We start from the raw sequence: 12,061 nt of genomic DNA on the forward strand, positions 1-12,061 counted from the left end.
TCTGGAAGATTCTGAAAGTTTCAGGCGGGCCACAGAACATCTTTCACAGAGTTGATGGTCCTGCTGGCGCAGTTGGTGCTTGTCTTGGTGTGCGTCCGTGGAACAGCCCTTAAAGCACAGAATCTTACTTCACGGAATTGTTCTGGATGAACCTCGACAAAAAACACTGCATCTTTCGCCAGACTTCCCTTGCAAAAGCACATTCCAGAAGGAGATGTGTGACAGTCTCAACCCCACCTGTAGCTGCTTCGAAGACAGTGTGCAGTGGCACAGAGACTCCGAACGTACATAAAGGATCTCATAAGTATTTCCCTTCTCACCACCAGCCTAGGCAATGAGTTGGTCTAAACTCTAATGAGTTTAGACTTTTCCCAAGTCCCAGAAACATGAATTGAACTAAGATGGACTTTGTCTTGATTTTTATTTCTTATTATTTATGTTTTTGGTATTAAACTCGGCTTCATGGCAAATATAATACTTTTCACTGCATTTACACATAAAAAATACAATTGCCAATAAATGACTATTCTATTCCAAATGACTGTTGAAACAGCTTGATTTGTTAAGATCAGTTCTCCATCTTTAGAGGTCGGTAAATCATGCCAAAATTCAATGTGAAAATCCATCTTATCGTATTCACAATTTTGCAGAGAATCCCTTACAACAAGATTACTAATTAACTCTGTCACTTTGCACTAAATAAAATCTAAAGTAACCTCTCAGCCTGGTTGATTCCATGAAGTACTATTCTGGGAAACTACCTTGACTTGCAAAGGCACATTCCAGAAGGAGATGTGTGACAGTCTCAACCCCACCTGTAGCTGCTTCAAAGATAGTGTGCAGTGGCATAGAGACTCCGAACGTACATAAAGGATCTCATAAGTATTTCCCTTCTCACCACCAGCCAAGGCAATGAGTTGGTGTTTGTTAGAAAGTTCTGGTGATGAGGCATTAAATTAAGGTGACAATCTGCTCAGGGAACAACCTGACAGGATCCACCCTCTCCTTTCCACAGGATCTTGAGGATGCTACGTGTTAACCACTTCCTGATGGACTTGTGGTCAAAGGTATTTTTCTTCACAAATTTCTCCATGAGGGACAGGTAATGTGGAACAGTCCAACTGCTTGGACCATTCTGCAGCAATGAGGTCAGGCCCATCCTTCACAAAACCTGAGACAGGTAGAAATTCAATATGTAGTGACACTTGGTGTTTGCATACTAAGGGTTAACGCACAGCTTGATGCAGCAGCACAAAAAGATGGCCATCAGGATGAGGGCAGCATTGGATATGTTCTTTCCACCACTAACAACCCCACCCACTTTTCCATAGCTTTGTACATGTTGTCCCTGTGGACATGGTCCATCTTAGATCTCCAGGTAAAGTGGAAGATGGTTCAGGTGACTGAAACAGCACAAGTTCATCTGTGTCATGTACTACACTGAGGTAGTATCTCACACCTGATGATCAGGTTTTTACCCACAATGGTGCACCCAAAAGGCCAATTTCTCCCTCATCTTGTGATACGCCTCTCTCAAGATTTGCACATGTCCCAGCCCCTCTGAACCACATTCCCAGCACCTTCGGGTAATCTGTCTTGACCGTGAAGGGGATAAACACCCAGATTCCAATGATGCACTTGTATGATCTACTTGTAAAGCACATAAGCCAACATTTTTCACTGTACCTTGGTGCATGTGACTGAAATAAATCAAATCAAATCAAATCAAATCAAATCAAATCGAATCAAAGAACATGATCTTGCTTTTGCCTCGATTTACCTTGGCTCCCGGGGTCAGTTTGAACTGGTTGTAGGTGTTCATGTGTCTGTGCCCTAACAGCGGATTGGAGGAGAAAACAGCGACGTCGTCCATAAGCAGGGAAGCTTTGACCTGCAGGTGTCCATTTCTGGAATAGTCACCTCTCTCAGGCTCACACCTTCGGATGGATCCAGCAAAGGCTCTTACAACACACAAACAATGTAGGAGAGAATAAGCAGTCCTGCCTGACTCTGGATCTGATCGAGAAGCTTTCTGATTCCCAGCCCTTGATCAAGACTGCAATACTGATGTCGGTGTGGAACAACTGGTTGCAATTGCAGACTCCCTTACCAAAGTCTATTTTGGGGAGCACAGCCCACATGTAAGTCTGTCAATTCTGCCAAAGATATTCTCCTGGTCCAGGCTAATGAGGCAGGCATCGATCCCCCCTCCCATCCTGTATATAGGCAATCATATCCCTGAGGAGTGCGAGGCTCTCAAAGGACTTCCTGCGCTATACAGCACACATCTAGTCAAGGTGAATCATTGATTCCTAGAACAGACGTACCCCATTGGCGATGACCTGAGACAAAATTTTGTAATCTGCATTCAGCGGTGAAATTGATCACCAATTTATGATTTCCACACTGTCTCCTTTCTGCTTGCGATTGAGGGTGAGGATACCTTTCCTCATGGATTTGTACATGGTACCTGGTAAAAACATACCGTCACACACCTCCAACGGTTCCTGGTCAATCAATTCCCTCACAGCCAAATACAACTTGGCTGGTAAGCTGTCGCTTTGGGAGTTTTATTCTTTTCTAAGGACCTGAGGGCCTTGGTCAGCTCATCCAGTGATAACGGCTAGTCCAGCCTCTCCTGCATGGTGCTGTCTAAGACCTCCAATGTCTGTGAGCTTTGTGTCATACAGACTGGCATAAAAGGATTTGCTAATCCTCAGGATGTTGGACTGAGGTGACGTTACCGAATTACCTTCTTCCTTCAGGTTGTTGATCACAGAGATCCCCAGGCACACTTTCTGGAAGATGAAACATGAGCACGTCACATCCTGATCCACAGTAGGGACTCTGGACTGGAAGGGAAGCCTCCAAGGCAAAGAGTAAGGCTTGCTGGCTATTCACATCCTGTTGATCCTCCATGACATCGACCCCCATCATCTGCAGCAGGAGTAGGTTCTGCATGCCTTTCTAGAGTTTGGACAGTTTTCCTGATCTGTCTCTCACCTTCTGAACATCTTTGAGAATGAAGAACCTCTTGATTTCCCCTTGACTGTTTCCCACCAGGGGTTCTCCAACCCCTGCGTAAGCCCTTTTGAGTTCCTCAGTGGTTCCAGGGGTCAACAGTTTCACATTCAGCTTCCATGTTTCCTTGGCGGCCCGCTGGTGGTCCTGTAGGTGACAGTCCGCCAGCAGGAGGCAGTGGTCAGAGAAGAACACCAGCTTGACATCTGCTTCACCCACCACCACCTCCTTAACCTTGGAGATGGTGACGTTGCCTCCCAGGCTGGAGGAACGGTAATCGTTTCTCCCCGCCCCGTCCAAATCGAAGGCCCGAGGGCCCACAAGCTCGACCATTTCCTGTAGCTGCTGAGGTGTAGGATCCTGCTCTCCTGCAGAAACCGGAGGTCCGCTTTGGCGTTGGCCAGGTAAGCAAAGGTGGAAATACATCACATAGTAGATTAAACGCTACGCACATTAATGCTGGCATTTTTAAACACATTTTGAGAGTTTATAGAATTTCCTAAAGACCTAGTGTCCACCCACCCACAGTATAATCACTGGGAGAGTCCCTGCATCCCTATGGCATGGGCGAACTGTTGGACACTCCGAGCGCTGAGGAAGCTGTTCTGTTCCTCCCTGGGGGCATTGTCCTGATGCAGTGTCGTCGGTGTGAGGATGAAGCCAGGAAGGTCTGGTTTGGTGTCCAAAAGAGGGGCCATTGTGCTCTGCTCCTGATCCAGAGCATCACTGCTCCCAGTTTCCCAGAGCTGTGATATGGTGTGTACTCCCTGGTTCCTGATGGCTGGCGGTTGGGTTTCTGCCGACCCCTTGTGACATCTGTCATTTCTAGATTGGAGGGTGCTCCTCTCTTTCTCCCACCAACCACACCCCCCCCCCTCCCCTCCCACTGTGGTGCTGTGCCTCTTTTTTTGTTGGTGGCCATCCTTCTTCACATCTTCATCTTCAGAGGAACTGCTGGTGTGTCCATTATGCAGCTGCCTCTTTCCGTTTTACTGTGTGGGGCCCGACATGTTTTCCTTTTTCGGTTGTTTCTCACTGGTATCCACACCCCTACCTCATCCTTTGACTCCATCTGTTCAGGTAGAGATTGTGCTTCTGCACTGGCTATCTTTTTCTTCTCTCTGGCCTGTCCCTCTTTCTGGGTGACACTCTACTGTCCTTTGGGGGTCCACCTGGGCATACGTGATGCCCCTCCATCTTGGACAAGCCTTGTACAGATGGCCTGCCTCCCCATACGGGGTGCAATTCTTGGACTCCTTACAGTCCTTAGTCAGGTGGCCCTCCGGCTTGCAGTTCCTGCAGAGGGTCACTTTGCAGTTGGGCTGCCACATACCCTGACCTTCCATTGGCCTCCACCTTCAGGGTCACCTTGACCTGTCACTCCAGATTCCAAAAGGGGTTCTCCACGTTGGTGCTGCCTCCTTCAAGTTTTATGGACCTTCCCAAGAACGTCTGTCTGTTTTTGGAATATGAAATGTCCTGGAATACTTAGCTCCCAACCCTGGTCATCACGCAACATCATCACAGTAATAGTCTTAGAACAAGCCTAGTTACAGCCTTTTGTGCTATTAATTTGTCTATCTTGTTGAAATACTTTATCCAATCAGATGAAACGTCATTGAGCTTTGTATCATTATTCCCTGATTCAACCTTATTCACAATTGCAATTAGACTTTTGCCCTCTACCTGTTGCACTCATCCTGTGTTACCCAAAACTTTTCTCTTTAGATTTATACATTCTCATCAATTATATAAGTTTACAGCATGGAAAAATGAGTTATGATACTTGAGGTACATATCCAGGCACTTTTTAAATGACAACAGTTTCTTACACCTAGTATGCTTTAAGGTAGTGAGGTCCAGTTTCTTCCCACCTTCTGAGTGAAATGTTTTTCCTCATTTCACTTCTAATATTCATGTAAATCATTTTAATCTATGCTACCTAGTCACTGATTTCTCTGCTTAAATAAGTGGGACTTGCCCATCCATTCTGTTCAGGTCCCTTACAATTTTATGCATCTCAATCAAATCTCTCCATTATAAAGAGAACTACCCGTGCTTTTCCAATCTTTTCTCATATCTGTCTTTTTAGAATCCTGGTAACACCTTCAAAATTCTCCTTTGTACCTTTGTGAGCGCAATTACATCCTTTGTGTGTTGAAGGGACCAGAACTGCACATTATTTGAGTTGTAGTTTAACTAGTGTCTTATATAGTTCAAGCATAACCTCCTGATCCTATATTCTATACTTCAACTAATAAAGGAACAGATTTCATATGTCTTCTTAACTCCACGTGTATCAGCTCACACTTGTCTGGGGTGAAATAATTTGTCACTTATCTGAACATCTGACCAGTGCATTGATACAACCAGCTACAGTTTGCATCTGTTTTCCTTATCATCAACCACAAAACCAATTTTTATGTCATCCACAAATTACTTGACCATGTCTCTGGAATTTATGTCCAAAGGTTAATATCTACCACAAAAAGTTGGGGACCTAGAAATGAGCCCTGTGGAACCTCACTGGAAATAGTGTACCAGTCACAAAAACATTCGTCAATCCTTTGTTTCCTGCCACTGAGCCCCTTTTGTATTCAGCTTGCTACATTCCACTCAATCCTTTGGGCTTCGATTTTGTTAGCAATCTATCATGTGGAACCTGGTCTTAAGACTTGCTTAAAACTGCAGGGATTACATCAAGTGCTCTAGCCTCATCAATCCTTGTTGGTTCCTAAAAAAAAGTTAGTCAGATATGATCTTCCTGTAACATGTTGACTATCCTTAATTAATCTATGCTTTTGTAAGTGACGGTTTATCTTGTTTCACAGAACTGCTCCATTAATTTGACAATTATGGAGGTTAGACTAACTGACATGTATTTACTTGGTCTTGCCATTAACTCCCTTTTTTCAAGAAAAGTGCAACATTAACAACTCTCCAATGCGCTAGGACTAGGCACATCTCCAGTGAAGATTGGAAAGTTATGGTCACACGTTTCATTGTTTCCTCTCTACTTTTTTTAACAGTCTGGGATATGTTTCATCGAAGTCTCCACAGTAATCCACTCTCAAGGATGCTAATTCCTTTAATAATTCCTCTCTCCTAATGTTTATCATATTTAATACTTCGCACTCCGTCTTTACTACAATATCCACATCATTCCCCCTTCTTTTCTGAAACAAATACAAAATACAGCATTCATGAAGAACAATACAAACATTTCAACATTAGATCTTTTATGGAACCTACACTTTCTTTGGTTATCCTCTTATCCCTAAAGTATTGATAAAATATCTTTAGGTTCACCTTGATTTAGCCTGTCAAGTTTCTTTCATGCTCGCTCTTTGTTTTCTTAATTTCCTTTCTAATATCAGCCCTCCCCTTATAATACTTCTCTCAGCTTTCTACAGTATTTAGTTATTGGTGTCTGGAGTACACTTTCCTTTTCTGACTTATCTTAACCTCCGAGTTGTTTGAAATCAATGAGGCTCCAGATTTGGCCCTTTTTATCTTTGTGGGAGCATGTTTACTCTGAACTGGTTGAGTCTCCCCTTTGTATGGCTCCCACTGCTCAGTCACTGTCTTTGTATACTCTTCCCTAGCAAGAGGAAAAGCCTTGTAATCAGGAGCATTGAGTTCCCATTCCAGTTCCCCCTTAAGCTATATTTCTTTCAGGGCATTGATATAATCTGGCCATGTTTCCATCTGTACCCTCTTATTAGCTAGATTTCCTTGCACCGAAGTAAATACACTTGAGCTCTGCTAAACTCTATACAGAGGAACCTCGATTACCTGAATATCAATTATTCGAATTTCAGACTATTCAATGAAGATCTTAAGGTCCCACAAAAAACATCACATCAAAGACGTAAGTGTATTCAATTTACCTGTACTGAAGAACATGTGAAAATGCTGGCAAAAACAAAGAAACACAAGCACCTCAAGCATCAGTGACTGGATATTTTTTAGGTAAGGGTTAGTTACACGGCCCTTTGCAAAGCTAAGTGTTTTACAGTCCAGTGTACTCCTGTCAATTTACTGGGCCGCTCATGAAAAAACATGGCTGAGAAAGGAAACGCATGCATGAGCTGGTGCTTCTGTCTTTCTATCATGACACTGAGTTCCTGGAAGCTGACAAATGCTCTTGCAATCGTAGAAGCTGTTCGGGATCTTGTTTAATGGCTTCCCTCGTTTAAGGTAAAATCGATTATCCAAATAATCAATTATCTGAACGAAATAGTGCCCAACCACCCTGTTCGGATAATCAAGGTTTCTCTGTATTTTATTTTCTAACTTTTGTTTTCTTTGCCTTCCAGATGATCCACAAATTTTCTGTCTTCCATTTTCATTTCTGATTTTGTCCCAACTAAATCTATTCTTTGGTCTCCAAACACCTTCCCAAATGCATTTAAACATTCCCAACATCACTGGGATATGTCCCTCAAAGGCTCAGTTCGAGCTCTACTCAAGTGCAACTTGTTTGACCTTTACAGAATTGTTCCAATTTCAAGAAATTGTTCCAAGAATCTAAAGCCCTCCACCCTGCAGCAACTTTCAAGCTACGCACACATCTATCTTATCACTGCATTCCTTTACTCACGTGCATGTGGCACTGGGAGTAATCCAGAGATTAATACTTTTGAGGATCTGCTTTATTTTTATTTACTCATGGGGATATTGTTGGTTGAGAAGGTGGTGGTGAACTACATTCTTGATCCACTGCAGTTCATTAGTGCAGCTTTACTTACAATGCCATTAGGGATTGCTTGCTATTTGACTACTAAGCTCCCTAAACTCTGCCTTCAATATCACCCTGCTATTTCTATCTACATCATTGATTATAATGTGGACCTCCACTGCTGTTCACCCTCCCACTCCCTCATGATGCTCTGCAGTTGCTCAGTGACATCCTTTACCCAGCACCAGGGAGATAAAAGAAGTGCTAGAATAATGTTTGCAGCTGCAGAAACGCTTATCCATTTCCCTAACTATCAAATCACACATCATTATGGCTCCTTCCATTCACTTTGTAACCCTCTGGGCTACCTATGGTGCCATAGAATTTGCCTGGGCTGCATGCCCCTATTTTCTCATAAGTATTTTGAACAGAATATTGGTTAGAGAGTGAGATGCATTTGTGGATGACTCCTGTACTACCACTACACTGTGTCTCCATCCCAACACCCCATCTCCTCTTTCAGTGTTATTTCTTACCCTTCCTTAGGAGAGGAAAGACATCTTAATAGCACTTCTCACTTCATTCTTAAGGACTTTATAAATAACGAGTAACTTCTGAAGAGTATGAACAGTCTCACGTATACAGCAAGATCCCCGAAGTGTTAATAACCAGATCATCTACCTCAGTGATATTGGCAGGTCATCAAGATCACTGGGAAGTCTTCTGTGTTTCTCCAAGTCTCTGCCGTTTGGAGGACAGTTGGGGTTTTGGTCAAATATCTCAATGGAAAGATGATACCTCCTTCAGAGCAGTATCTGTGCATTGTCGTAAATTTTGTGCTCTATCATCTGAAGGGAGACAGGTGTTGACAACATTCTGATTTCAGGAAGGATGATACCTACTGGTCACTCATTCCCTGTTTCGCAAAAGCTTTAGCTGCAAAGTGACCATCTCTATAAATATGCTCTCCACGTAACTCTTAGCCTCATGAATGCACTGCAGTGATTCCAGATATTGCTCAAATTCAAAATCCTTACACTATTGCAATAGATGACACTTCCTGCACACTTGGTTATCCATGTCACAACTGCGACAACTAATAAGCAATTACTAATATACATTGGCAATAAACCTTACATGCACTGATACACCCCATAATACTTACTTAATTAGTGAATTAGTTAAGAATTTACAAAGCTAAAGAAATGAAATATAATCTTGCACTTTCCTGGCTGAAAAGCAAGAAAATTACTGGGCTAGAGGAGACCAAAAAATAAGCTACCATATGAAAAATGTCTTTGCCCCTGTGTACTGACTCCTGTGTATTCAATTTCCTAATTCCCCACTTTGTCTAAGTCTCATTCAGGACCACGCACCCCTTACTGATTATTCCAGTCAAGCAACACCCCTGGCCAACCAAATTCCTACCCACCAATCTTTGAGTTTAAAGCCCCATCAATTGCTCATGTTATGCAATTCACCAGGACATTGGTACATTCTGATTTTGGTGGATCATTCGGGAGGTGGAGGGAGTTATTGAGAGGAGTTACAGGGAGGTAGTCACACCTCAGGTAAAAGATGAAGGTAGATGGGTTAGCGTCAGGGGACGGAAAGGGAACTGGCTGGCAGTGCAGGGATCCCCTATTGACCATTCCCCTCAACAAGTATATTGTTGGGGGGGGGGGGAAACAACTTACCAGGAGTAAGCAATGGGGAACAGGTCTCTGGGACAGAGTCTGTCCCTGTTGCTCAGAAAGAGGAAGAGGAGCAGAGCATTAGTTATTGGGGACTCATTAATTACGGGGACAGATGGGAGGTTCTGTGGGAACAAGAGAGTCTCATGGTTGGTGCGTTGCCTCCCAGGTGCCAGGGTTCATGATGTCTCTGATCATGTTTCGGGATCCTTGAGGGGCAGGGGGAGCAGCCCCAAGCCCCACATAGGCACCAATGACATAGGTACCAATAACATAGGTAGGAAGAGAGATGGGGATTTAAAGCAGCAAGTTAGGGAGCTAGGGTGGAAGCTTAGAGCTAGAACAAATAGAGTTGTCATCTCTGGTTTGCTGCACATGCCACATGTTAGTGAGGCGAGGAATTGGGAGAGAGGTGAGTTGAACACATGGCTGCAGGAATGGTGCAGAAGGAAGGGTTTTGGATTCCTGGACAATTGGGACGCTTTCTGGGGTAGGTGGGACCTCTATAAACAGGATGGTCTTCACCTGAACCAGAAGGTATCAATTCCTGGGGGGAAATTTGTTAATGCTCTTTGGGTGGGTTTGCAAGATTAGATTAGATTACATTACATTACAGTGTGGAAACAGGCCCTTCGGCCCAACAAGTCCACTCTGACCCGCCGAAGCGCAACCCACCCATATGCCTACATTTACCCCTTACCTAACACTACAGGCAATTTAGCATGGCCAATTCACCTGACCTGCACATCTTTGGACTGTGGGAGAAAACCGGAGCACCCGGAGGAAACCCTCGCAGACACGGGGAGAATGTGCAAACTCCACACAGTCAGTCGCCTGAGGCGGGAATTGAACCCGGGTCTCAGGCGCTGAGAGGCAGCAGTGCTAACCACTGTGCCACTGTGCCGCCCACAAATTAGTTTAAACTAATTGAGGAGGGAAATGGGCACTGAAATTATGCCTAATCCAACTTCCCCTCAATCTGCAACTCAGTAGGTTATGCCATCACACAGAAGTGCATATTACAGATTTTTTTTTAATGTGTTGAGAATTTCTGCCTCAATCATCCTTTCAGCCAGTAGGTTCCAGACCCCCACCAACCTCTAGGGAAAATAATTTCTTCAACTCAACTCTAATTCTTCAACAAATACTTTAAATCTATTACCATGATTATCAATCTCTGTTAAACAAATAGGTTCCTCTATCTAGGCTGCGTATTTGGTATACCTCAATTAAATCTTTCCTCCATTTTTTCTCTTCCAAACAAAAACATTCGCAACCTATCCCATCTTTTTTCAGAGTTAAATTTCTCCATTCCTGGTGGCATCTTCATAATTTCTTTTACCGTCTACACACTCACGCTCTTCCTTTAACTGTGTTCAAAACTATACAGAATCCTCTTGCTGTGAAGATCTTGCTTTTACATTAAAAGCCTTGGTTAGTCAAGAAAAGGAACCAATATTCTCACTTTTCCACCTTATCTGTCTGTCACGTTACATTCAATCTGTAGATATCTGCTCCCAGCTCCCTTTTGTTCCTGTATATTCTTCATTCCTACCATTTATTGTGTATTTGCCTGTACTGTTTGTCCTCCCGAAATGCATTACCTCACAGTTCTCTGGATTGAATACAACCTGTTACTTAGCTGTCCACCTGGCCAGTCCAGTGATATCTTCCGAGAGCCTAAATAGCTTTCTTCCTTGCTATTGACCAATTTTTGTACCATCTACAATGATCCCAAAGTTTCCTTTCTTCAAGTCTAAATTATTATTTCACACCATGAACAAGAAGTATGTCAGTGCAGAGCCCTGAGAAACCTCACTAGAAACATTTTTTTCGAGCCACAAAAGCAACTATTAACCATAACCATTTGATTTTCACACTAAATCAATATAAGATCAGATTTGCTGCCATCATAGAATCCCTACTGTGTGGAAGCTGGTCATGTGACCCATTGAGTCCACACCGACCCTCCCATCCAGACTCACCACCCATCTCCCATGGCTAATCCACCTACCTTGCACATCCCTGCACATTTTGGGCAATTCGGCATGGCTAATCCATCTAACCTGCACATCTTTGGACTGTAGAGGGAAACCGGAGCACTCAGAGGAAAGCCACGCAGACATGGGGAGAATGTGCAAACTCCACACAGACGGTTGCCCAGGTGCCTGATGCCGAACCCAGGTGCCTGGCACTGTGAGGCAGTAGTGCTAACCACTGAGACACCATGCCACTCTTCCTTTGGATCCCAAGAGCTTTTCAGTTATTGATCAATCTACCATGGGACATCTTTCAAAAGCGATGGCAAAATCCCTTCAGGCTGTTTCTGAAAAGCTTTGCTCATCCTCCCACTTTGTTGTCCCCTCAAACAATTCAATCAAGTCAAGGGGAAATGGACCACCCATAACAAATGAACCTTTCTTCAGGAATTCTCGAAGAAGGCTCATGCCCGAAACATCGATTCTCCTGCTCCTTTGATGCTGCCTGACCTGCTGCGCTTTTCCAGCAACACATTTTCAGCTCTGATCTCCAGCATCTGCAGTCCTCACTTTCTCCACCAATAACAAATCCAAGACCATAAGATATAGGAATAGAAGTAATCTGCTCCAATCAATGAGATCATGGCTGATCCCATGGTTAATGATCAACTCCCTTTGCCTGCCTT

The sequence above is a fragment of the Chiloscyllium plagiosum genome, unplaced genomic scaffold (genome assembly GCF_037043375.1).
Source record: "Chiloscyllium plagiosum isolate Xiang-an unplaced genomic scaffold, Cpla_swu_hap1 HiC_scaffold_1, whole genome shotgun sequence".
NCBI lineage: Eukaryota > Metazoa > Chordata > Chondrichthyes > Orectolobiformes > Hemiscylliidae > Chiloscyllium > Chiloscyllium plagiosum.